This window comes from Tursiops truncatus, chromosome 3 (assembly GCF_011762595.2).
Source record: "Tursiops truncatus isolate mTurTru1 chromosome 3, mTurTru1.mat.Y, whole genome shotgun sequence".
NCBI classification, from domain to species: domain Eukaryota; kingdom Metazoa; phylum Chordata; class Mammalia; order Artiodactyla; family Delphinidae; genus Tursiops; species Tursiops truncatus.
The window spans coordinates 47469323-47496517 of NC_047036.1; the positions used below are offsets into that span (position 1 = coordinate 47469323).

At 42.3% G+C, this 27195-nt stretch overlaps 1 protein-coding gene and 1 non-coding gene across 4 annotated transcripts in view; both read right to left on the reverse strand.

Annotated features, from left to right (window-relative positions):
- ELOVL7 (ELOVL fatty acid elongase 7) overlaps nucleotides 1–27195 on the reverse strand; it is a 72239-nt gene that overhangs the window by 27104 nt on the left and 17940 nt on the right. The window lies entirely within an intron of this gene.
- On the reverse strand, nucleotides 10440–10546 carry LOC117312064 (U6 spliceosomal RNA). The gene has a single exon (XR_004526232.1). It is a non-coding gene; the product is annotated as a U6 spliceosomal RNA (small nuclear RNA).

Consider the following 27195-nt stretch of genomic DNA (forward strand, 5'->3'; position numbering starts at 1 on the left):
CGCGGCATGTGGGATCTTCCTGGACCAGGGCTCGAACCTGTGTCCCCTGCATTGGCAGGTGGATTCTTAACCACTGAGCCACCAGGGAAGCCCAGGACAGAATTTTTAAATGACTACCTTTTATACAGAAAAGGTAGAAAGGAATAAGAATATAAATTTCCATTTATATATGTTATCATACAAGGAACTCTGAAAAGATATCCATGGGGAAGGGATCGGGGTACAAACTGGGCCGAAAGGATGGAAGGAAGAGCTTATACTGTTTGGGTCTTGACTCATGTGACTATATTACCTATACAAAAATAAAGAGTTAAAGTATTTTAAATAAACAAACAAAAAAGAATGGAATCAGCTGCACTTTTGCTGGGACATCGTTGCTTGAACACCCATACACACTTGCACATAAACACAAAAGAGGATTTTAATCTTAATGCCTCAAGGATCTGTCCACTCCAGAGGACCTCTCCCAGTCCAGGGTGGTATCTCAGCATGGCCTCTGATCTGATACATCCAGTGTCCTCAAGCTGAGTTCAGACTCAAATTAGCTACGGTGATGCCAGGAACTTGCCAGAGTCAGCCTGGATTCTGGTTTTCCTGTAGATGATTTCTGTAGTGGAGGTGTGATATGTGGGTAGGAGCAGAAGCTCTGGGATCGCAGAGACCTTGGTTTGAATCCCACCACTGACGAGCTGTGTGACCCTGGGCACAATTAAAGTTCAATTTCCTTATCTGTAAAATGGCAATTCTACAACCTACCAAGATAAAAGAAACTCACAGAGTTGTCTGGAAGACTCTATGAGATAACATGTATGTCTAAAGTTTAGAGCACAGAATCTGATAAAGAATGAATATTCAATCAGAGTCAGACATTATCATTTGTAGAGATAAGTTGTACCAATTTAAATGGAAAACATCCAGCCAAACTCAGTTGAGTGGCAGTATATGGGACAAATCTAGAGAAAAGTCTACTACTTTCATTATAAGAGCTGGTATGTCACAAATTATAAATGATTCTTCCCTTGATGTTTTCCAGTGGTTTTGGTAGGAGTGCTTTAGACCACGATAAAAGCTACTTTCCAGCTCACCTTAACTGCTGATGTAACAGACCTCGAGCCATTATTCTCATAATTAAACTACCAAAATAATGCTGTTTAAATTATTCAGAATCAGAGTGAAAGATTCTACTTTATAGGGCATATGGTGGGCTTACATTTCAAAGTGTTAAACTGGTTTCTGTGCAAGCCCTGCCTCCTCTTTTCCCCCCACTCATTCCACATAGGCCATTTTCCTCTCTCCAGCCCTCACTAAAGCACGAAGCCTCAAAGAAACCACAGTCTAATGCAGTTCAGTAATATTCACAGGCAGCAAAGAGAGCTGGCTTTTCTAATCCAGAAGACTATACAAGACTGAGATGGAGGAAGAGGGAGAAGGTTGTCAGAGGAATAACTCACATTGCGGGGGCGGGGAGAGAGGGGAGGGAGAGACAGAAGTAGATGCCCTTCAAGCAGGTGAAAGGGCGGACTGGAGAGGCAGGAAAGGGATCTGTTGTCTCAAGCTTACTGGAGTGGAACTCTGTCACGGATCCTTTCCTCGTAAATAACCTGCCATCCAACAGTCCTTAACCCTTGTGGGCCCACCAGAAGAGAACGAGCCTGCATGATTGTGTAGGGATGGGGCATGAAAAGAAACCTGATCCATTTAGCTTGTTGGAACTAAACAAACTGCTGAGAATTTCCTTATAAGCTGGGACAGTGATGGACCGGATGCCAATATTACATTATAGGGACTAGACTAGAAAACTGTTGATAAATGAATTGGGGGCAACCTGAGTTGTCCTATAAATTCAGTGCTACCCCCGGGCTAGAGCCAGGCATATCTCCCCAGTCCCAACCCAGACCTCCCCCCTCAACAGGGACCCTTGATTGCTAGGCAATGGTACATAGATATGGGGAGAAACTTATTCTATGTGGTGAAGGTACAGAGATATCTTCTAGCTGACAGCAGAACTAGGACCTTAATAACTGATTTTAAATACTCAATGACATAAAATTTCAGATCTGGAGATGCCAGAATAGTCAGGGCTCCATGAATGTGAAGCAGAGACTTAAAACTCAAAAACAGTAGACAAATTACCAAACCTTCACTATGGGTGGAAGAGACAGGCAGGTGCTACAGGGGAAGAGAAAAAGGCTCCCTGCCAGAGCTCAGCCCATTTCCAAAGGCGTCAAATGTATGTGGCAGGATTAGAGTAAACAGGAGCTCACTGACGGGGAACTGGTGCTGCTATTTCATTGACCAGCACCTGCAACTAACCCATGAATTCCACTCCTTGTTTTGGACAGTATCACATGGCAACTGGACCACTTGGCAAAGAAGGGACTTAGGGACTTCCCTGGTGGCACAGTGGTTAAGAATCCACCTGCCAATGCAGGAGAAACGGGTTCGAGCCCTGGTCCTGGAAGATCCCACATGCTGCGGAGCAACTAAGCCCGTGTGCCACAACTAGTGAACCTGTGCTCTAGAGCCCGCGAGCCACAACTACTGAAGTTCACGCACCTAGAGCCTGTGCTCCGCAACAAGAGAAGCCACCACAATGAGAAGCCCACTCACTGCAACGAAGAGTAGCTCCGGCTTGCCACAACTAGAGAAAGCCCGCGTGCAGCAACTGAAGACCCAATGCAGCCAAAAATAAATAAACTAATTAATTTTTTTAAAAAAAGGGACTTAATCTGCCCAGACTAGCTTCTTTAGACCTATATTAAAGATGTCAAGTTGAGAAATGTGCCTGACACCTACAGCTTACCTGGAAACTCTTCAAAGCCACACAGATGCTAACACCAGGACAGAGTGAGCTTGAGGAATCTGATCACTTTGAGATCTATCTCAACAGGACTCACAAGGCAGCACTCAGCTGGGAGGACTTCTTGCTGGAATTTACTCAGATGGGGACATGACCTTAGGGTTGCCTGTGGTGGGAAGGACCTGGCAGGAGTCCAGAAATCAAAAACCATGGCCAACCATTTACAGGTGAACCCTCATGTAAAAAGATTTGTCCAAACCCTGCAAACTACGCTGGGACATTCTCCCTGAGGGAAAGGAGGATAGAGGCAGCGTATGGCTTTCCTAGGGCATGCCTATCACTCCAGAGCAGGGCCCTATGATTTTCCCTTTCTCTTTGATGTTTGGGAGGTTCTGGGCTCCCCACTGATCTCTGCTTTTTAAATCAGACATCAGGGACAAAGCTGCAAGAACACTTCTGGCTAGCCCCAGATGCTGCTCAGGGACACATAAACTGAAATGAGCTAAGGCAGGTACCAGCAGAGGGATGGAGGTCTGTAATAGAAATAGGGCAGCAGGGTAAGAACAAAACAGCTGACCTGCCTAAGTCTGGGGGAAGGGGATCAGAAACTTTTAAGTGTATTAAAATGTGAGCAATGACTATAAAGGGATCATTTGTTTGTTTAAACCAGGGTTTTTCAACCTCATCTTTCTCCACATTTTGGCCAAACAATGCTTAGTCGTGGGGAGCTGCCCTGAGCAGTGCAGGATTCTCAGCATGAACCCTGGCCTCCACCCACCAGACACCAGGAACACCCCTTCCCCAGCTGAGACAACCAAAAAGGTGTCCAGAAATTGGTGAATGTCCCCTGGGGGGCAAAGTCATCCCTAGTTGAGAAGCACTGGTTTAAAGTAAACTACCAACATTTTTTCATCTAAATAAAAGTAGTTTGCTTCAGGGTAATCACTTTGGCAATTATATATTTATTTCAGTGATACTGTTGTTCAAAGCAGTTTTTGAGCTTTTCTTTACAAATCAACATCAGAGTTTTTCAGAATTTCATTTAATTGGCTTTAAGGAAGAAAAATCTTTGTCTACTGCTTCTAAAAATCAAGCTCATAACTAATCATAAGAGCGATTTTGAAGGTAAACGGATCAAGCTGAGCTACATATTGATAAGTGGGGGTGGGAATGGGGGAAGTGGAGGTGGGATTATCATAATTTACTAAGATTTTCAACTTACGGTTCGTGAATTGCAAAGGAACAAATCCAGAAATGTTTAGGGCTATGGCAATATTACTGGAATAAATGTAAAGTAGCCTGAGGTAACTATGTGGGAAGTGTACTTGCCAGCATATTATCCTAAATCCTTTTTCCCTTTGTCATTTATTATGAACGCAAATTAAAGAAAGTAAATCTAGAACATGAACAGACTCGGTGAAAAATTATTTCGTACGGATTTTCAATTTTATTAATTACTATATACATGTGTGTACTGCAATTATACGTACACACACACACACACAGCAGAAGCAAAAAACATGTCATGTTCCTTACACTTACCATACAGGATTTTGTGTGTTATTTTAATGCTTCACATACATATATGAACTTGTGTTTCTCTTTGGTATTTCCTTTATCAGCTAGGTTAATGCAAATCGCCTTGGGAATGAAACACAACATAGAAGGCAAAAACCCAGAAAGTTTAATCCTAGATTCTAAGTTACAAAAGCTTAGGTACTTAGCCATACAGAAGAACTCAAGGGCATAGACAAGAGATCTAGGAGGAAACCTCTGAGGTTTCCATGCCTCCTAGCACAGAAGAGCATGCTTCAGGCTTGGGAAGGGAGAAAGTCAGAGGGAAAGCAATTAGTGCAGATCTCAGAGAAAAGGGCAATAAGCCCTGGTGAGGTGCCAAGTAGTATTATGGAAACAGAGGAGAAGGGGTCAGGCTCTGCTGCCTGGGTAGAGCGGGAACAGGTGGCTGATGGGGCCTTAGGCATCCATAGAGAGTTACTCTTGCTCCAGCGTGGTGCAAGGGCAGCAGAAAGTCTTCTGAGTACACTCAATAGATGTGGAAGTATTGCAGAAGAGCTGTAAAAAATGAAGGAATCATGTAGCTTAGCAACAACACAGACCTGTATGGACTAGTGGTCAAAGACCTGATAGGACCCTGGACATCTCAGGGGATGGCAGTGTGGACAGAGGCCATGGAAACTAAAGGACCCCTCCTTCTAACTTATACATAAGCTTTTTCTAACTTGCTGAGAGGTGATGGAGAGAGGGGTGGTCACATTTAGAGTTGACCGAAATAGGTTCCTACCATGCCCAAAGAATAAAGAAAGCTTTATTAAAATTAAAAATTAAGCTATAACAAAATAAAATTTTGTTCTTATATGCTGACTTTGTCAAGGGAGGTTTGAAACCATTTACTTTATGTATGGGATCAGGTCAGTACAAATTTCCTCTCTTCTATAGCCCTAATACAAGTGGCTGTCAGACCTGGTTGATTGTCATAATTACCTAGAGAGAGATTTGGATTCAGTTAGTATGTCTGGGGAGACTCTGATGATGGGCCAGGTTTGGGAACTTCTTAATACTGCATAAACCATTCTCTGACATGACAACACCCACAATATGAGGAATAGGCATGATTCATGACAAGGGGTTCCAAATGAATGTCACTAGGATATGATAAGGTATCTGGGTCAAGAAGGGCAGGACCAGGAGGTGCAATCAATATTGGAAAAGATTTCTCTGGTGATTCAAAATAATTTCAACAGATGTGAAATCTGGGAGATCTTTGAGTCAGCATACACTAAACTCCTATTTCAAGGGTGAAATAAGCTTGACGTTCTCAAGCATTTGTGAAAAGAGAAAATTACTGCTACATCTGAGGTCTTAGGAAGTTACAGAAAATTAGATTATAAGCCTTGTCTTTTATGCAAACAAAACTGATCAACTCAAACATCAAATAAAGATACTAAACGCCTAACTTTCTGTTTTTCAAATGGGAATGTTATAGTATCAGGGATGATGCTTTCATTCGCAAATAACAGAACACAACTCAAATGGCTTAAGCAGTAAGAGGACGTGTTATCTCATAGAAAAAGGAGTCCAAAGGTAGGAAAATTTCTTCTGAAATTTCTGTTTTGTCATTTTTGTGGAAAAAGATGGTGACAGTCATTCCAAAATATCACATTCTCATACACCTTCTTCCAGCGTAGTAAAAGGGTCTTTTCTTTGTGTCTCTTTTTAGGAGGTTTAAAACCTTTCCCAATGCTCCCAGAGGCCCCTAAAACACCTCCTCCCAGGATTGTATCAAGTGCCCATATTTAAACCAAGCACTGAAAAAGGATTGGGCCTGCAGTGGTTTCTACAGGGTAATTGGTATTGTGCTGACTCCCACCCCGCACGTGTGGGAAAGCACATGGCTTCAGGGAGGAAGCAGGAGCCTGAAAAAGGCAGAAGGCTGATTAACCCACGAGGAGGAAAGGGAGGTTAGCTTTGAGAAACAATGTTTGCTTAAATTGTGACTTTAGGTGATTACTCTGGAGTGATAGTTCAGATATGAACGAAGGTCTGACAGGGAACCCACCCATCTAAGTGCTCTCTGCTCCCCCTGGTGATGTGTGTTCAGGATAGACTAATCTTGATTGTTTTGTTTGTTTAAACAAAACATGATTAATAAGTTAAGCATGTTTTGCAACACCATATAAGACTTCCTAGTGACTTTTACATGTCTGCTATTTGGAATTACCTTGTGCCACAGCCTCTTTGATGATACAGATAATATGTTCTAAGTCCATAAACACAGACAGCATAGAGTTGGACTCACACTTGTAATTGCTATTACCACTTCCACAAACTTAATGTTGTTCTCACTGGTATACAGCATGTTTAAGTAAAATGGGTGTTTCCCACTCCCGATAACAATGACATAGGAGTTACATATTAACACTCTCTCTGTATGAATAGACTCAGATCTGCCCTTCAATCAGGTTTAAGAGCTCTACTTTTCATGTCAAGCAGGACCTCAAAACAAATATCCTTACCACCCCCTCCTTTCCTTACAATTCTATTATTTCATCTTGATTTTCACATCTTCACTTTCCCTTGAAAGAGGGACCTATTAAAATTCGATGCCTCCGGATAACATAACACTATATATGCATGACCCACCAGACTGGTTTACATTACATATATATTTATATTTATATATATTTATGCACACACACACATTATATACATTATTATATACATCAGATTACATTCCTGCTTTGGCTCTGAAACATAATCCTGACTCATGAGTATGTACGAGGCAGACAGACTTTAGTTTAGATATTCATTTAACAACCTCAACATGTTAATATGACAACTTGTTAGAAATGAAAGCATCCTAGAAACCAATGATATTAGCAAAAGGCCCCACTACGAAATACAATTCATGTAAAACCTTTACCAAAATGCTAAATGCACTATTTATTGTGCTTACTATTACTCTTATGAAAACAGAGGGCTTCCCAGGCTAAGCAGAGTAATCAGTGTCTTTGCCGCATCTCAGGTCCCAGGACAGCATTCTGTAATTGGAGAGGCAAGGCCAACTCAGGGAAGAGTCAGAGAACATTTAGGGTAAATAAAGGACCTGCTCAAATCACCAGCAGCTGTAAACTCAGTGCTAGGCAGTAGGGAATAGGAGGATGAAAATAGGGCCCTGCCCTCAGGCAGCCTCAACATGTGGGAGAATTCTAGAAAATTCGATAAATCTGAGAAGAGAAAAGCATCTGAAAAACTGTACAAATTAGATGCCTCTGGAAACTATAACACTATATATATATGAACCACTAGACTAATAGACTAAAGAGACCACCAGGACCAATAGGACTCATTTTTCTGTTAGAAGAAGTGATAAGTACCTCAATGGCAGTTTAATTCCTATTTGTAATCTAAGTCCTAGTACAATTCCTTGAGTAAAATGGGTAGGTGCTCAATTAATATCTGCTGAATTAATTTTGAAGTATAAACTCAGAAAAACAAGGCAAGGCAAGGGGGCTAGACCAAATACTCCATCCCTTAGGCCTTCTTCTCTACTTTGTTTCAAATGAATGAGATACCCCTCTCGTTCATTTTCTCTTCAAACAAAAAGTATTTTTTGAGCATCTGTTGTTGTGCAAGGAAGTGCTGAACAGGATACTTTTAAAATATGGTTCCTGAATTCAAACAATCTTCAGTTTGGAAGAAAAAATAAACACCTAAACAGATACCCAAAATGCAAAGCAGAATGCAGGGTCACGTGAACAGTTCACACAGACAACTACAGCCTCTCGGAATGAAGGTTCACATCTGGGACATGTGACCCAGAAGAAATGCATAATGGAGGAGAGCATATGAGCTGAACCTTGAGTATAATATTTCAATAGGCAAAAATGTGTGCACCTGGGACAGGGGAGAGGCGCACATCACAAGCAGAGGGACCTCCAGGGGAAAGTTCTTTCATTTGCTTATTCAACCAATATTCTTAAGTATCTGTTATAGGTCAAGCACTGCTTTAGGTGCCAGTGATATAGTAGGAAACAAAATCAAAACCTTGCCTTCACAAAATTATAGAAAATCTCCAACTGCATTTCCAGAATGTTTGTTAGTCTGTTTTGATAATGCACAGAGTGAAAGAGGGGAACAATAGAAAGGTCAACACAGGAAAGGTAGATTCCAGGGTTGGTACTTGACTGTGGACGACCCAAAAGCCCAGCGAAAGAATTTTTTAGACTTAACTCTGTTGACAAAGTAAGAGTCATTACAGGTTTCTCAACTGAGAAATATCTTAATCAAAGTGGTGCTTGAAAAGATTATCTGGGTAGCAGAGTCCAGGGCTGGGTGACTGAGGGTGTGGTTTGGAAGCAGGGAGAAAGACAATGCAGTGATTGAATTCTGTTGGGAAGAATCCAGCATAAGCATTGCTTCCTCTGAGATGCCACGCCTGATTCAATCAGTCGGGCTGAGGTGTACCACTAAGGTGTTCTCATAACAATTCATCTCATCTATGATAACACTTATTGCACAGTATTGAAAATGCCTGTTTATTAATTCTTATCTTTTCGCTCATCAAGAGGAAGAGATTAGGCCTAATTATCCTTGTGTTCCCAAGCGCCTAGACCACTGCCTGGCATGTAGCAGAAAATATTTGTGGCATGAAGTGAACAATCAAGTGTTACGGGTTGAACTGTGACCCTGAAAATTCATATGTTGAAATCCTACCCTCCAATACTCAGATGTGACCTTATTTGGAAATAGGGTCTTTGTAGAGGTAATCAAGTTAAAACGATATCATTAGGGTGGGCCCTAACCCAATATGACTGATGTCCTTATAAAAAGGGGAAATTTGGACATAGGCATGCATATAAGAACCTAATATGAACATGAAGGTGACCATCTACCAATGAAGGAGAAAGGCCTGGAACAGACCCTTCTGTCACAACCTCAGCAGGGACTGACCCTGCCAACCCATTGCTTTTGAATTTCTAGGCTTCCGAATTGTGCGACAATAAATTTCTGTTATTTAAACCACCCAGTTTGTGGAACTTTGTTACAGCAGCACTAGCAAACTAACACAGTAAGTGAAAATGTTCAGCCAGCTTGGAGAAACACCCAGAATCAGAGCTCAGGATTAAGGTCATCATCAACTATAAATAAAGAGAGCTGATAACATGGGAGCAGAATACATTTCTGTGATAAATAATGCAGGAGGAAACAAGGCAAAGGGCACCTTCTCAGTGAACACCCGTGTTTATAAAACAGAAAGAGAAGCCATGGAAAAACATAAAGAAGCAACAGTCAGAAACCTGCAGAATAAAGTTGCCTGGTAGAACCTCCCTCCAAATAATGAAAAAAAAAAAGTAATATGAATCGTAAATAAATAAATAGCCACAAAACTTCACAGAAGGAACCAAATAAGGAAGGGACACAGACAAATGTTCTAAATTTCAAAAAATCTGTGGCCCAGGAAAGGCTCTGGAGCAGAGTAGCATGCATAGGACGGCAGAGCTCCTAACCCAACACAGCCTCTTCCCCAGCTGCACTGCTGTTGCAAAAGAGCCTGAGAACTTGCACAAGCACCCCCGAGTCTGAAGAGAAGCAAATGGACTAATCCTAATCTTTCCCTTCTCCAGCTCGAGAAGGGAACAATAGAGAGACTCTGATGATGGAGGCCTCACACTCAACTGGTGAGCGGAGACAGGCGCCTTAAAGGTGTCCCTTGGGAATGGCACACACCTTTAAGGTGGAGTGAATCTTGGTATAGATACTTAACAACACTTTAAAAGTGAGAATACAACCTGAGTATATGAGATGTATTTGGGTATACATTATACCCAGAGATCTCATTCAGCCCTAAATCCCCTATCTACCAAGGCCTCAACCCCACCAAAAATGTTCCAAGTACACAACTACCTAGTCCCCCAAACAAGCAGACAAAAAGTCAATTCATTAAATTGCAACTCATATTGGCTAGATACAGGAAAGAAAAGAATTTCATCGCTATTCAGAACAAGAGTAATTTTTTTTCACACACACACACTGTATTTTATTTTTACAAGAGATAAATCAACTGACACCAAGCACTGTAAATGGATGACCACAACAAAAGCAACAATGATTGCAATTAAAAAATATGGAATGCTTCACAAATTTGCATGTCATCCTTGCACAGGGGCCATGCTAATCTTCTCTGTATTGTTCCATTTTTAGTATATGTGCTGCCGAAGCGAGCGCAAGAGGGTAATTCTTAAACTCTAATGTGCATTAGACTTTTCCTGAGATACTTGTTGAAAAGGCCTATTTCTAGGGCCTCCCCAGAAGGTGATCATATCATTCCAGGGGTCTTCAATTACAGGTAGGGAAACACTGCTTGTTAACACAAATGGATTTTTAAGTGAGTGTTTTAGGTACTTAAGAAAATGAAATAAAGCATTTCTTACAGTATGAAGGAAAATGTTTTGGGGCTGAACAACAGAAGCAGGATGGTCCAGTCTGGGGCAGTGCCCCTAGGATTTTCGCTCTGCTATGTATTAAAACTTAATACACGCCTTCATTTCACACTCATGGGTGAAGACAGTGACATTAGAACTCCTTCTGAAGGGGAAGAGAGAAGATGAATTCATCCATTCATTCCAGGCTTTTCAAATATATGAGTTTTTCTAAGCCTACTTCTTTCTTTCTTTCTTTCTTTCTTTCTTTATTTTGCAGTACGCGGGCCTCTCCCTGTTGTGGCCTCTCCCGTTGCGGAGCACAGGCTCCGGACGCGCAGGCTGAGCGGCCATGGCTCACAGGCCCAGCCGCTCCATGGCATGTGGGATCCTCCCGGACCGGGGCACGAACCCACGTCCCCTGCATCGGCAGGCGGACTCTCAACCACTACGCCACCAGGGATGCCCTAAGCCTACTTCTTAGCTATTGTCTGCTGCGTATCTAAACATCTGCTTAAAGAGATTCTGTAAGGAATTAATGATGTTAGAAATATTGTTCTGTCCAAAACTGACGATGGTTTAGCCCATTATCATATACTACTATTCAGCTGAATCAATTATGGAATTATCCAAATTATATGCAATCCTACAGCACAGTATATATAACCAGTACTAGTGTTTCGCTCTTGTGCATTGGGATGTCCAGGTCAGTTTTTCACCGGTGGCATTCTATCTGGTGGGTTGGACATTCACGCCAAACTGGTTGTCAATTATTTTGACACTCTATATTTGGTAGTCATCACACTGCATTTAATTTTATTTGTAGTCATGTTTTTTGTTTTGTTTTGTTTTGTTTTGTTTTTTGCGGTACGCGCGCCTCTCATTGTTGTGGCCTCTCCCGTTGCGGAGGCTCCGGACACGCAGGCTCAGCGGCCAGGGCTCACGGGCCTAGCCGCTCCGGGGCATGTGGGATCTTCCCGGACCGGGGCACGAACCCGTGTCCCCTGCATCGGCAGCCGGGCTCTCAACCACTGCGCCACCAGGGAAGCCCTGTAGACATGTTTTGCATCACTTAAAACTCTTGTAAGTTCTTGTGGAGTAGGGTGGGACGGGTGTCTTATGCAAATTTATATCTCATACAGAACTAAACCAGGGGAGGGGAGGCAAAAAAAAAAATCCATGGTATTAATCAATCAATCAATCAAGTAAATGATCAGAGCTGATGTTTACATTTTGTTGCACCGGCTAGCAGGAAGATCCAATTTTCTCAGCTTCAAATTAAGTTAAAGTGTAAGGAAATAAGGCATATTTATCTGTAAACATCTCACATGACAAGGTCAACTTCTCAATTACTTACAGTTTAATTGGATTTATTTATGCTTTTTGCCTTTTACTGAGAGGCTGTACTTGATCATCTCAAAAGATTTCCTTTAATGGGATTTGATTCTGAAAAACTTGAGGAATGTGTTTTCATTAAAGGTCAGCTGTACTTTTTTTTTTTCTTTCTAACTCTAGAAATAAGATTACTTGCATTTCACTCATTTGAATTGTGACCTTTTAATGAAATCCTCGTGGCTTGAAGGAATTCCCTTGACAAATAAACCACAGCGTGTGCAGCACCATCTTCTAGAACTGCCATATGTCCAGGAATAAGAAAAGATAAGCCTGTTTTTATGAAAGTTAATACAGACGACTGTCAGTTGCCAAATTCTTGATCCTGTGAGACGTGTAGTGTTTGATGAATGTCTGAGTAGAGTGCTGTGTCCGCGGGCGTCGTGGTGTCCGCGGGCGTCGTGGTGTCCACCGCACCCTGTTGCAATGTGAAATTAAACAGAAACCTCAACGTGCCTACTGGTGTCTCAGTGTCGCATGGAAGGAGGCCAGGCTCCACCTTTGGGGTACCAGGTGCTACCACCAGTTCTGACAGACTTAAAAACTTGAAATTCACTTCTGAGGGAAGATACTGAAATGCAGAATTGAGAATTGCTGGTTGGGGAGAAATAGCATTTAAGGTCAGAAGTTGTGTTTGGAAATATTATGTATTATATAGTATAGAAGCGAGTATAGTTAAATTAGCTTTAGCTAATTCTGAGCTGTAGAGTCTGTGATTCCTCCAAATAAAATTTAGGAATATAACCTTGACTCATGCTTTTATTAACTGTGTTGATCTTACACCTCTCAGTCAAACATCGTTCACAGAATTCTCGTAATGCTGAGGATAGTAACAATGCAGCCTCTTTTCATTACTCTGTAAAATCCCTTCCCAGCCACAACTGTCAACCTACCCTTCCAATGACCCTAGCTCTTCTTTATTCTCTTCTAAGAATGCTTCTCTATTTCTCTAACCTCAATCTTAATCCAAGACAAGTTCTAGGAAAAAAGGAAAAGTGAGAAACATAAATAAAAACTTAAAAGGAAAGAGCATAAAGTAGCAAAAGGAGCCTTGCCAATACGTTTGACAACAGAGAGCCAAACTTATTGTCTGGTATATATTGAATTTTCATCATAAGACATGTGTTGTGATAGGAGAAAGTTTAACTGTGGTGGCCTGTGTTGGTAAATCAATAACAACAGCGACAAGCCCCTGGCCATGCTGGGACACAATCCAAATGGAAAAAATAAGGGCTAGGCCTATGATAATGAAATAAGAGAGAGGGACTGTTCCTGAGTAGATCTGACACACTGTGATTCATCACGGTGGAGATTCTGGACCCCACTGTCTCTAAAGGGTGCTTGAGGGAGGGTGTGACTGTTCTCAAACAACCACCCCTCTTGGTTAAAGGTGTCCTTGCTCACAGGAGCCACACACAAAGTTAGAGACCCCCCTTTTGCTATACCCAAAGGCTTTTCCTGAGTTCTTATCTATGCTGATTTCCCTGCCATCCCACAATTCTGACTTCTTCCTTCCTTCCTGAAAGCCTAACCTTGGCTGTCAGAACATAGCACTTTTCTAACTGGCCTCGTGCCTTTCCATCCGTCAGCTCTTTATCATTTTGTTCTGCTGGTTCTTTTCTTCATGCTCCTGCACTGGGGCTTTCTTTCTCAATCTGTGGGATTTTCCTGTTATCTGCCTGCTCTTACTACTATGGTAACGACTTTCAAATCTACACTCTGAGCTAACCTTTCATGTATGCCAGAGGCCGCTATTTGCAGCTGCCCATAAACATTATAACTCGGACATACCACTGTCACAGAAAACCTAACTAATCCCCAAAGGAACTCATCTTGCCCAACTTCTACTTTCCACCAGTTGGCTTCTTTATCCAATACCTACACCAATGTTAATGGCTTGACTTCTCTTCCTATATAAAACACCAGACTCATCTTTGACTCTGCTCTTTCATCTCTAACTTGCAAACTGCTACAAATTAATTTGATTTTTTTTTTTTAGATGAAACCTTTCTCCACCATTTTCATGCTAACACCCAAAACTCCACTTCACCCTGTATTACTGCACCCAGGCTGGGACAACGCCTGCCTCCATGCTTATTTCCTTTAGATTCATGCTTAGGGTTGATACTATTACCAGAAAAAAAAATCAGCCTCAAATACCACTTTTATTATATTTTCTCCCTCCTCAAGAACCTACAGTGACACCCCATTATAAATCACATCAAGTTCCAAGTTCTCAGCTCCGTTATCTGATTCCAGTTTACTTCCCACCACTCCCTACTACTCTAACGTTAAAATCTTTCTCTCCCTCTCTCTCCCTCTCTCCCTCCCTTATTCCCTCTCTCTCTCTTTCCAGTAAGCTATTTCCCACCTGTCCTCTCCCCTCCCCTCTTAACCTCAAAAGTTATCAGCTGTTTGGTTTTGCTCCTATCACATTTTTTCTACTAACAGAAATGGGGACTTAGAAATTTCAGAGGCTGCTTGTTAAAAAACCATTAGTCTAGTTGTATAGTACACAAGGATCTGTGAAGAGGGGAAGAGGCAGATAAAACCGGACAGTTAGACTGAGGCTGAATAATGACTATCCCTAAGGGCAAGTGTGTCTTATTTATTTATTATAGCTCTCAGGTAAAAACACTGAAACAATTGTGAAATCACCACAAAGCACGAACAAGTAAAACAAAATACCAAGGTCTCCCTTGTGACCACTGTGCATGAGATTTGTAAGGACAAACACTTCCTGCCACGGGAACTCAGCCACTGTGTGTCTCAGATGAAAGCAGTTCCTTTGCTTTCATAAATTAACCAAGAGGTTCAAAAGCAAGATGGCAACAAGTTCTGCTAAGCAACTTCTCTGACAAAGGTCAGAAAGACTTTTCTCAGTTGCCCAAATCAACCTGTGCCAACCTGGAATCCTCATTATCAGGGATTTTTGCAGTTAAAAAGCTGCTCTTATTAAAGTTTTAAAAACTGGTACCTCTGAAAGGAATGCCCTTTTAATAATGAGTTAATAGAAGCAAGCAAATCTGTGAAATGGGTCGGTTAAACCTTAAGCAGAAATTCCCAAGGAAGAAGCAAAACCACAAATGACAGTCAGCTATCTCCTTAGACCTCAGTAGTTTTACTCAAAAACTGAAGAGGTCTTAACAGATGCTGTGAGGAGATTTGCAGGGAGTTTTCTTGAAGAAAGAAAGGGAGCTGACCCGGCACACCACAGGCAATGCAACTAGGCACATCTGAAATCAACTGTTGCCTCGTCCTGAGGCAAGGGAGTAGGGCAAGCTGCTACCCAAGTTATCCAAGAGAATAACAACAGAATAACAACAGTGTCCACTTATCCAGGGCTCTGGGTCATGTCCTGCGCTAGATGTTTCACTCACATTATCTACTTAAGCCTCACACCAACCCTAGGCAAAAGGTATCATAATCTTCAGGTCACAGATAAGGAAACTGAAGCTGGAGAGACCTTAAGTAATTTGTTCCTGATCACACAGTTACTATGTTGCAGAGCAGGTATTCAGAGTTCAACAGGACCCTAGTCTATGCTTGTTTACTGCAGCATACAGCTTTCCGATGTGGAGGGTCCTAAGATGAGCAAGATGGCAAAACATACTTAGGGAATCAACCAACATTTACCAACACCATAGCAGGCCCTATGCTGGGATTCCGAAGTGGACCAGACAAGCACCCACTAGGATGGCTATCATCAAAAAGACAGACAAGGACTTCCCTGGTGGCGCAGTGGTTGAGAATCCGCCTGCCAATGCAGGGGACACGGGTTCTATCCCTGGTCCGGGAAGATCCCACATGCTGCAGAGCAGCTAAGCCCGTGCGTCACAACTACTGAGCCTGCGCTCTGGAGCCCGTGAGCTACAACTACTGAGCCTGTGTGCCACAACTACTGAAGCCTGTGCGCTTAGCACCCGTGCTCCACCATAAGAGAAACCACCGCAATAAGAAGCCCACGCACCACAACGAAGAGTAGCCCCCGCTCACCGCAACTGGAGAAAGCCCACGCGCAGCAACGAGGACCCAACGCAGCCAAAAATGAATAAATAAAATAAATAAATTTATTTTAAAAAAACAGACAATAAACAGCGTTGGCAAGGATGTGGAGAATTTGGAACAATCATACGTTGCTGTTGGAACTGTAAAATGGTGCAGCCACTGTAGAAGACAGTTTAGCAGTTCATCAAAATACAGGCATGCCTTGTTTCATCAGTCTATATTCTATTTTGCTTCACAGATATTGTGCTTTTTACAAAATGAGGTTTTGTGACAACCCTGCGTTGAGCAAGTCCTATCAGCGCCACTTTTCCAACAGTACTTGCTCACTTCGTGTCTCTGTGCCACATTTTGGTAATTTTTGCAATATTTCAAACATTTTCTTTATTACTGTATTTTTTATGGTGATCTGTGATCAGTGATCTTTGATGTTACTATGTAATCATTTGGGGGTGCCATGAACCCCACCAAGATGGCAAACTTAATCGATAAATGTTGTGTGTGTTTTGACTACTTCACCAACCAGCCATTCCCCCATCTCTCTCCCTCTCCTCAGGCCTCCCTATTCCCTGAGACACAACAATATTGAAATTATGCCCATTTATAACCCTGCAATATTGTGAACCTATCAATACAATGACCCTACAATGGCCTCTAAGTGTTCAAGTGAAAGGAAGAATTGCACCTCTCTCACTTTAAAGCTAGAAGTGATTAAGCTCAGTGAGGAAGACATGTTGAAAGCCAAGACAGTCTGAAAGCTGGGCCTCTTGGGCCAGTTGGCCAAAAGTTGTGAATGCAAAGGAAAGTGCTACTCCAGTGAACACATAGATGATATGAAAGCCAAACAGCCTTATTGTATATATGTAGAACGTTTTAGTCGTCTGGAGAGAACATCAAACCATCACAACATTCCTTTAAACCAAAGCCTCATCCAAAGTAAGTCTCTAACTCTTTTTAATTCTGTGAAGGCTGAGAGAGGTGAGAAAGCTGCAGAAGAAAAGTCTGAAGCTAGCCGAGTTTGGTTCATGAGGTTTAAGGAAAGAAGCCGTCTCCGTAACACATTGTAAAAGCACCAGGTGAAGCAGCAAGTGCTCATGCAGAAGCTGCAGCCAGTTCTCAAGATCTAGCTAAGATCATCAACGAAGGTGGCTACACTAAACAGGATTTCCATGGAGACAAAACAGCCTTATATAAGAAGATGATGCCATCCAGGACTTTCACAGCTACAGAGGAGAAGTCAATACCGGGCTTCAAAGCTACAAAGAACAGGGTGACTCTCTTGTTAGGGCTTAATGCATCTGGGGATTTTAAATTCAACCCACGGTTCATTTACCATTCTGAAAATTGTTAAGAATTATGCTAAATCTACTCTTCCTGTGTTCTATAAGTGGAAAAACAAAGCCTGGATGACAGCCCATCTGTTGAAAACAGGATTTACTGAATATTTTAAGCCCACCATTAAGACCTACTGCTCAGAAAAAAAGATTCCTTTCAAAGTATTAATGCTCATTGACAATGCACCTGGTCACCCAAGGGCTCTGACGGAGATGTAAGATGAAATTCATGTTGTTTTCATGCTTCCTAACACAACATCCATTCTGCAGCTCATGGACCGGCGAGTAATTTTGACTTTCAAGTCTTAGTATTTAAGAAATACATGCCATAAGGCTATAACTGTCATAGTGATTCCTCTAATGGATCTGGGTAAACTAAGTAGAAAACCTTCTGAAAAGGATTCGCCATTCTATATGCCATTAAAAGCATTTGTGATTCATGGGAAGAGGTCAAAATATCAACATTAACAGGAGTTTGAAAGAAGTTGATTCCAGTTCTCACAGATGACAAGAAAGTGTTCAAGACTTGAGCGGAGAAGTCCCTGCAGATGTGGTAGAAGAAGCAAGAGAACTAGAATTAAAAGTGGAGCCTGAAGATCTGACTGAATTGCTGCAATCTCGTGATAAAACTTTCATGGTTGAAGAGTCGCTTCTTATAGATGAGCAAAGAAAGTGGTTTGTTGAGATGGCATCTACTCCTGGTGATGATGCTGTGAAGATTGCTGAAATGACAACAAAGGATTTAGAATTACATAAACTTAGTTGATAAAGCAGCAGGGTTTGAGAGCATTGACTCCAATTTTGAAAGAAGTTCTACTGCAGATAAAATGCAATCAACCAGAATTGTGTGCTACAGAGAAATCGTTCGTGAAAGAGTCAACTGATGGGGCAAACTTTATCGTTGTCTTATTTCAAGAAAGTGCCACTGCCACCCAACCTTCAGCAACCACCACCCTGACCATCAGCAGCCATCAACACTGAGACAAAACCTTCCACCAGCAAAAAGACTATGACTCACGGAAGGCTCAGATGATGGTTAGCATTTTTAGCCATGAAGTATTTGATAATTAAGATACATCCATTTTTTTTAGACATAATGCTGTTACACACTTAACAGACTACAGTATAGTGTAAACATAATTTCGATATGCACTGGGAAATGAAAATATTCATATGACTCCCTTTACTTCCATATTCGCTTTATTGTGGTGGTCTGGATCTGAACCTGTGATATCTCTGAGGTATGTACGCCTGTAGGTTGTGACAGTTCTGTTTAAATTAGTGAAGGTAATGTAAAACTGAATGCAAACTGAACAACAGAGGTCCCCTCAAAGTCTCAAAAACACAGTTGGCAAAGCACTTACTAGGTTTTCCAGCCCTGCATAGAAGGGTGCTGTGAATGAAGGTTTTAAAAGAAAGAATCATCTCTAGAGAGGAGAACAGAATTAGACATTTTTGCTTTAATTTTACCAAACAATCTTCTCACCTAGACCTGGATCTCCTGAGCAGGATTATCCACTTGCACATTTACTCCATCTTGGCTTTGTCTACATATATGACCAATTTTAAATGAATGACTTGGGATTCTAGTTTATGAGCCAGTTTCTTGGGTGTGGCTGGCCTTGTATTAGCTCACTAGACCCTAAGAATATACTCCTCCCCACCAAACACATGAAATGATTTATGTATCTAGATATCCAAATTGGCCAGTGTGAGGACTGTCCTTAGCAACCACATACAGACACGGCTTCCAAGAGAAGTGGGCAAAATCATCTGGAAGACCTTACTTTGCTACAGTGATCATAATTTTTTTTTTTTTTTGCGGTATGAGGGCCTCTCACTGTTGCGGCCTCTCCCGTTGCGGAGCACAGGCTCCAGACGCGCAGGCTCAGCGGCCATGGCTCACGGGCCCAGCCGCTCCATAGCATGTGGGATCTTCCCGGACCGGGGCACGAACCCATGTCCCCTGCATCGGCAGGCGGACTCTCAACCACTGCACCACCAGGGAAGCCCTACAGTGATCATTCTTAACATTAAGTGGAAAATTCAGCGCTGGAGACTCACCTGCTTTACTTCTCCTAAAATCCCTATCCCATGAAAAGCATCACATGGACTACACTGCAGCTAACAGAAATTGTAAGTGGACCGTACAGGGTGTGTGAATTGATAACCTTAAACTCAAAGCACACAGACAGTTTTAAAGGGTGGCCTTTAAATATATGCTAGCAAGCTACTGTAATGAACTGAAATCAAGACTCCTATTATATTATACAATAACCAGCCTACAGGACTTCCCCTAACAGTTGTGATTTTAATTGGATTAAAGAATTTCTAGCATGTTTTCCCTCTAAACAACCCACATGAAAATACTTGTCATTCTTTAAATGCTTTTGTTCACTCCCTCCTACATAGGCACATAAAACTATGGAAAATACTAGCCAGATAAAAAACATATATCGAATCACAGAGCTGAGAAAGAATTTAAGAATTATCTAAATCTACTCCTTAAATTCAGATAACTAAATAAGCAGATGAGTATTTCATTTTTCCTTTAGCATCGCTCAGAAAGAAATCAGAAAAACCCTGGAAAAGTTATCTGTCTTTGCTTAGTCTTTTCACTGGAAAGCAAGAACTAAAAACGGTGATTTAGGTTTGCTAAGGCAGAGATGGAAAAACGGAGTTATGTTGCAGCCTAGAAGTTATGTCGGTTTTTATCTCAGATCCATGGAGTAAAGAGACACCTCGGGCAGGTCTGAGGCATGTCCTGGAACAGTGTGGGATAATACTAATCATAAGTCCAGAAGCTGTCTGAGCTCTGACAACTTGCTCTAGACCTGAGGTCTGGGCAATTTTAATCTGAGTCACTATTTCCTATCTACAAAATGGAGGTAATATACACCCCTCAGAAAGGTCTTGTGAAGTTAACTGCATGATTAACCTTAAGCACTACACAGTCTAAAGGCCTCACTTCAACAGATTGGGATCAATAAGCTAAGATGAACTCCTGGAGGCCACGGAGTGAATGTTATTCACGTGAATCCCAGCACAGCCCACAGCACTACAAAGTTAATTCTAGACAAACAGGCCAAATTATACCATAACAGGATTCTGAAACAAGGCCAGCTCTGGTCATCCCAACATGTAGCTCTTGGAAAAATATACAGTGACAGTTCAGTTTCTCTTCAAGTTGTGATACTTTAAAAATTTGAAAGATTAACCAGTATATGTGGGAACTTATTAGCACATGATTGCTATGTATGCATTTTCAATTACTGGAGGAAATATAGATGATTCAGTAAATGAAGTTAGACAAATGGGTAACCAATTGGAAAGAAAGAAATTGGAATCCACAGCTCATACCAAAATAAATCTCAGATGCATCAAAATTTGAAACATAAAAAAATGAAACTATAAAAATACCTGGTGATTGAGGGAAACTCAGTAAAGGGTACACAAGATCTCTCTGCACTAATTCTGTGAATCTACAGTTATTTCAAAATAAAAAGTTAAAAAAATACTTGGTGAACCTGAGATAATTATTTTATAATACTGAAATGAGGAAGGCCTTTCCAACCGTGACAGTTGGAAGTTTGTAAAGATGTAAAACCCACCTAAAATTAAATATTTGTGCATGTCAAAAGCCTAATTATATACAAAATCAAAAAACAAGTCAAGGGCTTCCCTGGTGGCGCAGTGGTTGAGAGTCCGCCTGCCGATGCAGGGGACACGGGCTCGTGCCCTGGTCCGGGAAGATCCCACATGCCGCGGAGCGGCTGGGCCCGTGAGCCATGGCCGCTGAGCCTGCGCGTCCAGAGCCTGTGCTCCGCAACGGGAGAGGCCACAACAGTGAGAGGCCCGCGTACCACAAAAAAAAAACCAAAAACAAAAAACAAGTCAAACAGAAATAAAAATAGATGCATCTCATCTCCCAAAGGGCTAATTTCCTCAATATATGAAGACTGCCAGCAACTTTTTTTTAACATCGTTATTGGAATATAATTGCTTTACAATGGTGTGTTAGTTTCTGCTTTATAACAAAGTGAATCAGCTATACATATACATATATCCCCACATCTCTTTCCTCTTGCGTCTCTCTTCCTCCCACCCTCCCTATCCCACCCCTCTAGGTGGTCACAAAGCAGCTGAGCTGATCTCCCTGTGCTATGTGGCTGCTTCCCACTAGCTATCGATTTTACATTTGGTAGTGTATATATGTCCATGCCAGTCTCTCACTTTGTCCCAGCTTATGCCAGCAAATTAATAAGAAACAAGCCAACAACCTGACAGAGAAATGGATAAAATATATGAATAATTTATAGAAAAGGAAATAGAAATAACTCTTAAAAAGACATCCAACCTCACTCAGCAATATAACAAGTTCAAAGTTAGAGTGAAATACCATTTTTACTTTATCAAATAAAGTCTGATAACATACTTTGCTGGCCAAGGGACAGCAAAACAGGCACCCTTGTACATTGCCAGTGGGAATTTAGACTGGTACAACCTCTGTCAGAGTGATTTGGCAATATCTGTTGCAATGCAAATATTCTAGGTATATGTTGAACACTTGTGTGAAAGGTACACATAGAAGAGTTTTTACAATTTTTAATAGCAAAAGAAGTGGAAACTAACCAATGTACACCGATGTGAGACCTGTTAAAAAAACTGCCATACTCATACCAGGAAACACTATGTAGATATAAAAAGGAATGAAGTAGGGCTTCCCTGGTGGCGCAGTGGTTGAGAGTCCGCCTGCTGATGCAGGGGACACGGGTTCGTGCCCCGGTCCGGGAGGATCCCGCATGCCGCGGAGCGGCTGGGCCTCTGAGCCATGGCCGCTGAGCCTGCGCATCTGGAGCCTGTGCTCCGCAACGGAAGAGGCCACAACAGTGAGAGGCCCGCGTATTGAAAGAAAAAAAAAAAAAAAAAGGAATGAAGTAGCTTTTTCAAAGCTGCTATGGAATAATCACTAAAAACCATAATTAACACCAGGTATAGGATAAATACTTCCGTATCTCTGGAAAGGTTGGTAAGATATTGGTAACAGTGGTTACTTATCTTAAGTTAAAAATTAACACAACAATCATCTATATTTATTAATGTTTCCCAAACTTTATGGCCACGCATAAAAGGGAGTGAGCCAAGCAGTCATGACCATAATCACGTACATTTACTGAGTCCTTGGTATAGGGTTTGAAGCTAAAGCCTGCTAAAAAAAGATTCACTAAGCAGGGAAGAGCACATTATCAAAACAGGTCAAACTCACCAGTAGATGGTATGGATTTATAAAAATTTGATGTAGACATCAATATACTGAAAACCAGCTGACAGAAATCAGGTGTCATTTATCTTTGTAGCTCACTCACGTCCTCATTTCCCAACCTAGCATACACTCTTAAAACAAAGCAGGTATTCAAGTGTTCGTTAGTAAATAACAGATTGAAAGGATGACTGGATGGGATGGATGGGATAGATGGATAGATGGATGGATGGGATAGATAAAAAGATGGATGATTGGAAGAAAGAGTAGACACTGAAGGACTGTGATCTCTCTCTGCTCCCGTTTCCTTCTGACACTGGGCCAGCCTTAGTCTCCTTGTGCTCTCCTATACAAATGGGAGGTGCTGGAATTTACAAATAATTAAGAAACATGATGGTAACCTCCACACAACTCGGTGGATAATTCCTAATAGGGTTGGCAAAACAATGCTCCCACCTTCCCCAGCCCCTCCGAAATGTCCATGCCTTAATCCTTGGAATCTCTAAGGGACTCTATAGATCTAATTAAGGTTACAGACCTTAAAGTAGGGAGATTATCGTGGATTATCCAGGTGGGCACAATGTAATCACACGAGGCATTTCAAGCAGACAACTGTCTCTGGTTGGAAGAAGACAGGAAGACAGAGAGATTGGACGCAGAAGGATTCAGTGCACTGTCGGTGGCTCTCAGATGTAGCAGCCCACATTCAAGGACTGGAAAGAACTCCCCTAAGAGCTTAGGCAGCTCTTGCTGACAGCCAGCAAGGACACATGGACCTCAGTCCTGAAACCACAAGGAACTGAATTCTGCCAGCAACCTGAATGAGCTTGGAAATGGATTCTTTCTAGAGGCCTCTGATAAGAGCCAAGATGGCCAGCACCTTTGAAACACAGAGCAGAGTGATCACCCTTGCCAACCTGGACTTCTGACCTACAGAACTATGAGATAATAAATTTGTGCTGTTTTAATCCACTCAGCGTGTGATAATTTGTTATGGCAGTAATAAAAAATGAAGACTTCCTGTTCAGCTTAAGAATCATTTGTGGAGCCTGTTCCATGTGAGGCCCTGCGCCAAGTGTTTAGGGTAGAAAAGTGGGCACACGTTCTCAAGGAGCTCGCAAGCTCAGAAACCATTAAACAATGCTATGATACAGTTTAGCACAGCACACTGCAGGAGTACAGAGAAGGGTACCTAACTGTGTGACGTCCGCAGATGCTTTACTTACTACTCCTCCAATCTCTCCCTCTTCCAATGAATTGGACCACCAACCTTCTTACAAGTCAGAAACAGAAGGCCATCCTAAACTCCACTGACCCCTCCAGACCTGTGATTTATATCACCCTAATAATACTCCTCCTAAAAGTCCCTTCTCTTTCCCTCACCCCCATTTCTTCCCCCAACCTCTGACTGCTACTTTCTGACCTTTATCATCTCTTACCTAGATTACTATAATGACCTCTCGATTAACTTTCCTGACTCAATAGCCATCCATTTCCCCAAATCCATTTCCCCCAATCCACCAGGGTCATTTTTCCAAGGATTAAATTGAGCATGCCATGTTCCAGCTCAAAATCCTTCAAAGACTGCCTGCAGTTAAAGTCTAACTCCTTGGCTACTCTTAGCAACCCCTCTAAGCTCTACTAGAGCCAAAACTGTCTCTGCTTGGCTTCTAATTCCAGTGCCTAGGAAGGGTCTGGCACATAGGTGTTTCTTGGAAAGTATTTGCTGAGTAAATAAAATCAACCCCTGCTGACGCTGCAGCCTCACTGCTTCCCTTTCAGCAGCCCCTGTTCACTATGCTCCTACTACCCTAGCCTTCGCAGTCCCAGCCTACTCCACCTTCCCTCTCTCTTCATGCTCCACCTTCCCCTCATGGCTAAAAAGCCTCGTTCACCTGGCTGGTAAGCAGATCTCATTTTTGTTAAATTTTGCCCTCCTCTAACAGGGTTATGCTCATCTTACAGCTCTGTCTAGTCTCTTCTGAGCCCCTGATATAACTGTCTCCTCTTCTACCACAGCATCTGCGGCAAACCCTCTAGTACAACGCTACTCAAAGCTGGCCTGTGGACTGGTGCTGGTGTCCAAATGGTTTATTACCATTCTGGTCCAAGGTAAGTCCAGAAATCAGGTGTAAGTACTTAGAAATGTTTATGGCAATTTGACATTGCAGGGACATCCAAGTATGTGATACTTGTTGAACAAGGTATACACCAGTTTGGATGTTGTTGAATTAGTGTGGTGAGTCACACGTGGTGCAAACTGTATCTTAATCATGTGCAACAGGACCACTTATTGGTCCGTGATAGAGCAAAAACAAAGAACAACTCAATTGGTCCACCATCACAGAAAGTCTAAGGAGCACAGCTCTAACTCACTCAGGTACGTTCCCATCTTCCACCTTTTGGGATGTTGTTGGCTGCCTGAGACAATGCAGATGTTCCATAAATCTCAGTGAAAAAATTAATAAAGATGTGACTGATAAGAAGACTTCCTAGAGGACATGAGATCTGAGCTACTTCTTAGTGACTGGCAGGAATTGGGCACTTTGGGGTAACAGCATGGGCAAATGCACTGAAGAAGAAGTGCAAATGAGGAATAGCAAGAAAAGATGGTAGGACTTCCCTGGTGGCACAGTGGTTAAGAATCCGTCTGGGGACATAGGTTTGACCCCTGGTCCGGGAAGATCCCACATGCCATGGAGCTACTAAGCCCATGCACCACAACTACTGAGCCTGTGCTCTAGAGCCCGCAAGCCACAACTACTGAGACTACGTGCCACAACTATGGAAGCCCACGTGCCTAGAGCCCATGCTCCGCAACAAGAGAAGCCACGCACTGAGAAGCCCACACACTGCAACGAAGAGTAAGCCCACGCAGCAATGAAGATCCAATGCAGCCAAAGATTAATTAATTAATTAATTAACTTTTTAAACAAAGAAAAGATGGTGCATAGGCAATGCAAAAGGTGAAATATTATGCCGAAGCATAATGATGCCGAAGAGCTCAACCAGACGGTTCTGCCAGTGTCCAACCACCCTGACCCCCTCCCTCAAGCTTACCCCAGCAGCACCCTCTCAGTAAGCGTGTGCAAGCCTTAGCAAAGGCAGAGGGAGTCCCTGAAGGGTTTTAAACCAGTGTTGTGACCTAGCTCATGAAGGATGAATGTCAGGGGGTGAGAAAGGCAGGGAGACCAACTAGGATTTAACTGCAATCATCCCAATGAGAAATGCTGAAAGCCCTCAACAAGGGCAGAGATAATTTAGTGATGTGCAGTGGTGGTAGACACAAAGTCAAGAAATATTTGTGAGGCAATACAGGAAGGGCTTGGTGATTCGCTAGACAGGATAAAGACACAAGGTAGCGTGACTAAAGTTTCTGGTTTGGTGGAGTGAGTATGTGCGTGGTGGTGTCACCAGAGGAGATAAGGATCACAGAAAGAGGAACAGGTTTAAGAGGCAGGGAATTCATAAATTCCAGTGTTACAAGCCTGTGGGACATTCAGGTGGAGATGGCCAGCAGGCACTTGGGAGAAAGGTCAAGGCTGCAGATACAGATTTGGGAAGCTTTCACATCTAGATGGTGATTAAAACCAGTTGTGGATGAATGAGAAGAATAGTGGTCTAAGCATTTCTCCAAAGAAGATATACAGATTGCCAACAAACACATGAAAGGATGCTCAACATCACTAATCATTAGAGAAATGCAAATCAAAACTACAATGAGGTATCACCTCACATCAGTCAGAATGGCCATCATCAAAAAATCTACAAACAATAAATGATGGAGAGGGTGTGGAGAAAAGGGAACCCTCTTGCACTGTTGGTGGGAAAGTAAATTGATACAGTCACTATGGAGAAGAGTATGGAGGTTCCTTAAAAAACTAAAAATAGAACGACCATATGACCCAGCAATCCCACTACTGGGCATATACCCTGAGAAAACCATAATTCAAAAAGAGTCATGGGGCTTCCCTGGTGGTGCAGTGGTTGAGAGTCCACCTGCCGATGCAGGGGACACGGGTTTGTGCCCCCGTCCGGGAAGATCCCACATGCCGCAGAGCGGCTGTGAGCCATGGCCGCTGGACCTGTGCGTCCGGAGCCTGTGCTCCGCAACGGGAGAGGTCACATCAATGAGAGGCCCGCGTACCGAAAAAAAAAAAAAAAAGAGTCATGTACCACAATGTTCACTGTGGCTCTATTTACAATAGCCAGGACATGGAAGCAACCTAAGTGTCCACTGAGAGTTGAATGGATAAAGAAAATGTGGCACATATATACAATGGAATGTTACTCAGCCATAAAAAGAAACGAAATTGAGTTATTTGTAGTGAGGTGGATGGACCTAGAGTCTGTCACAGCGTAAGGTAACTCAGAAAGAGAAAAACAAATACCATATGCTAACGCATATATATGGAATCTAAAAAAAAAAAAAAATGGTTCTGAAGAACCTAGGGGCAGGACAGG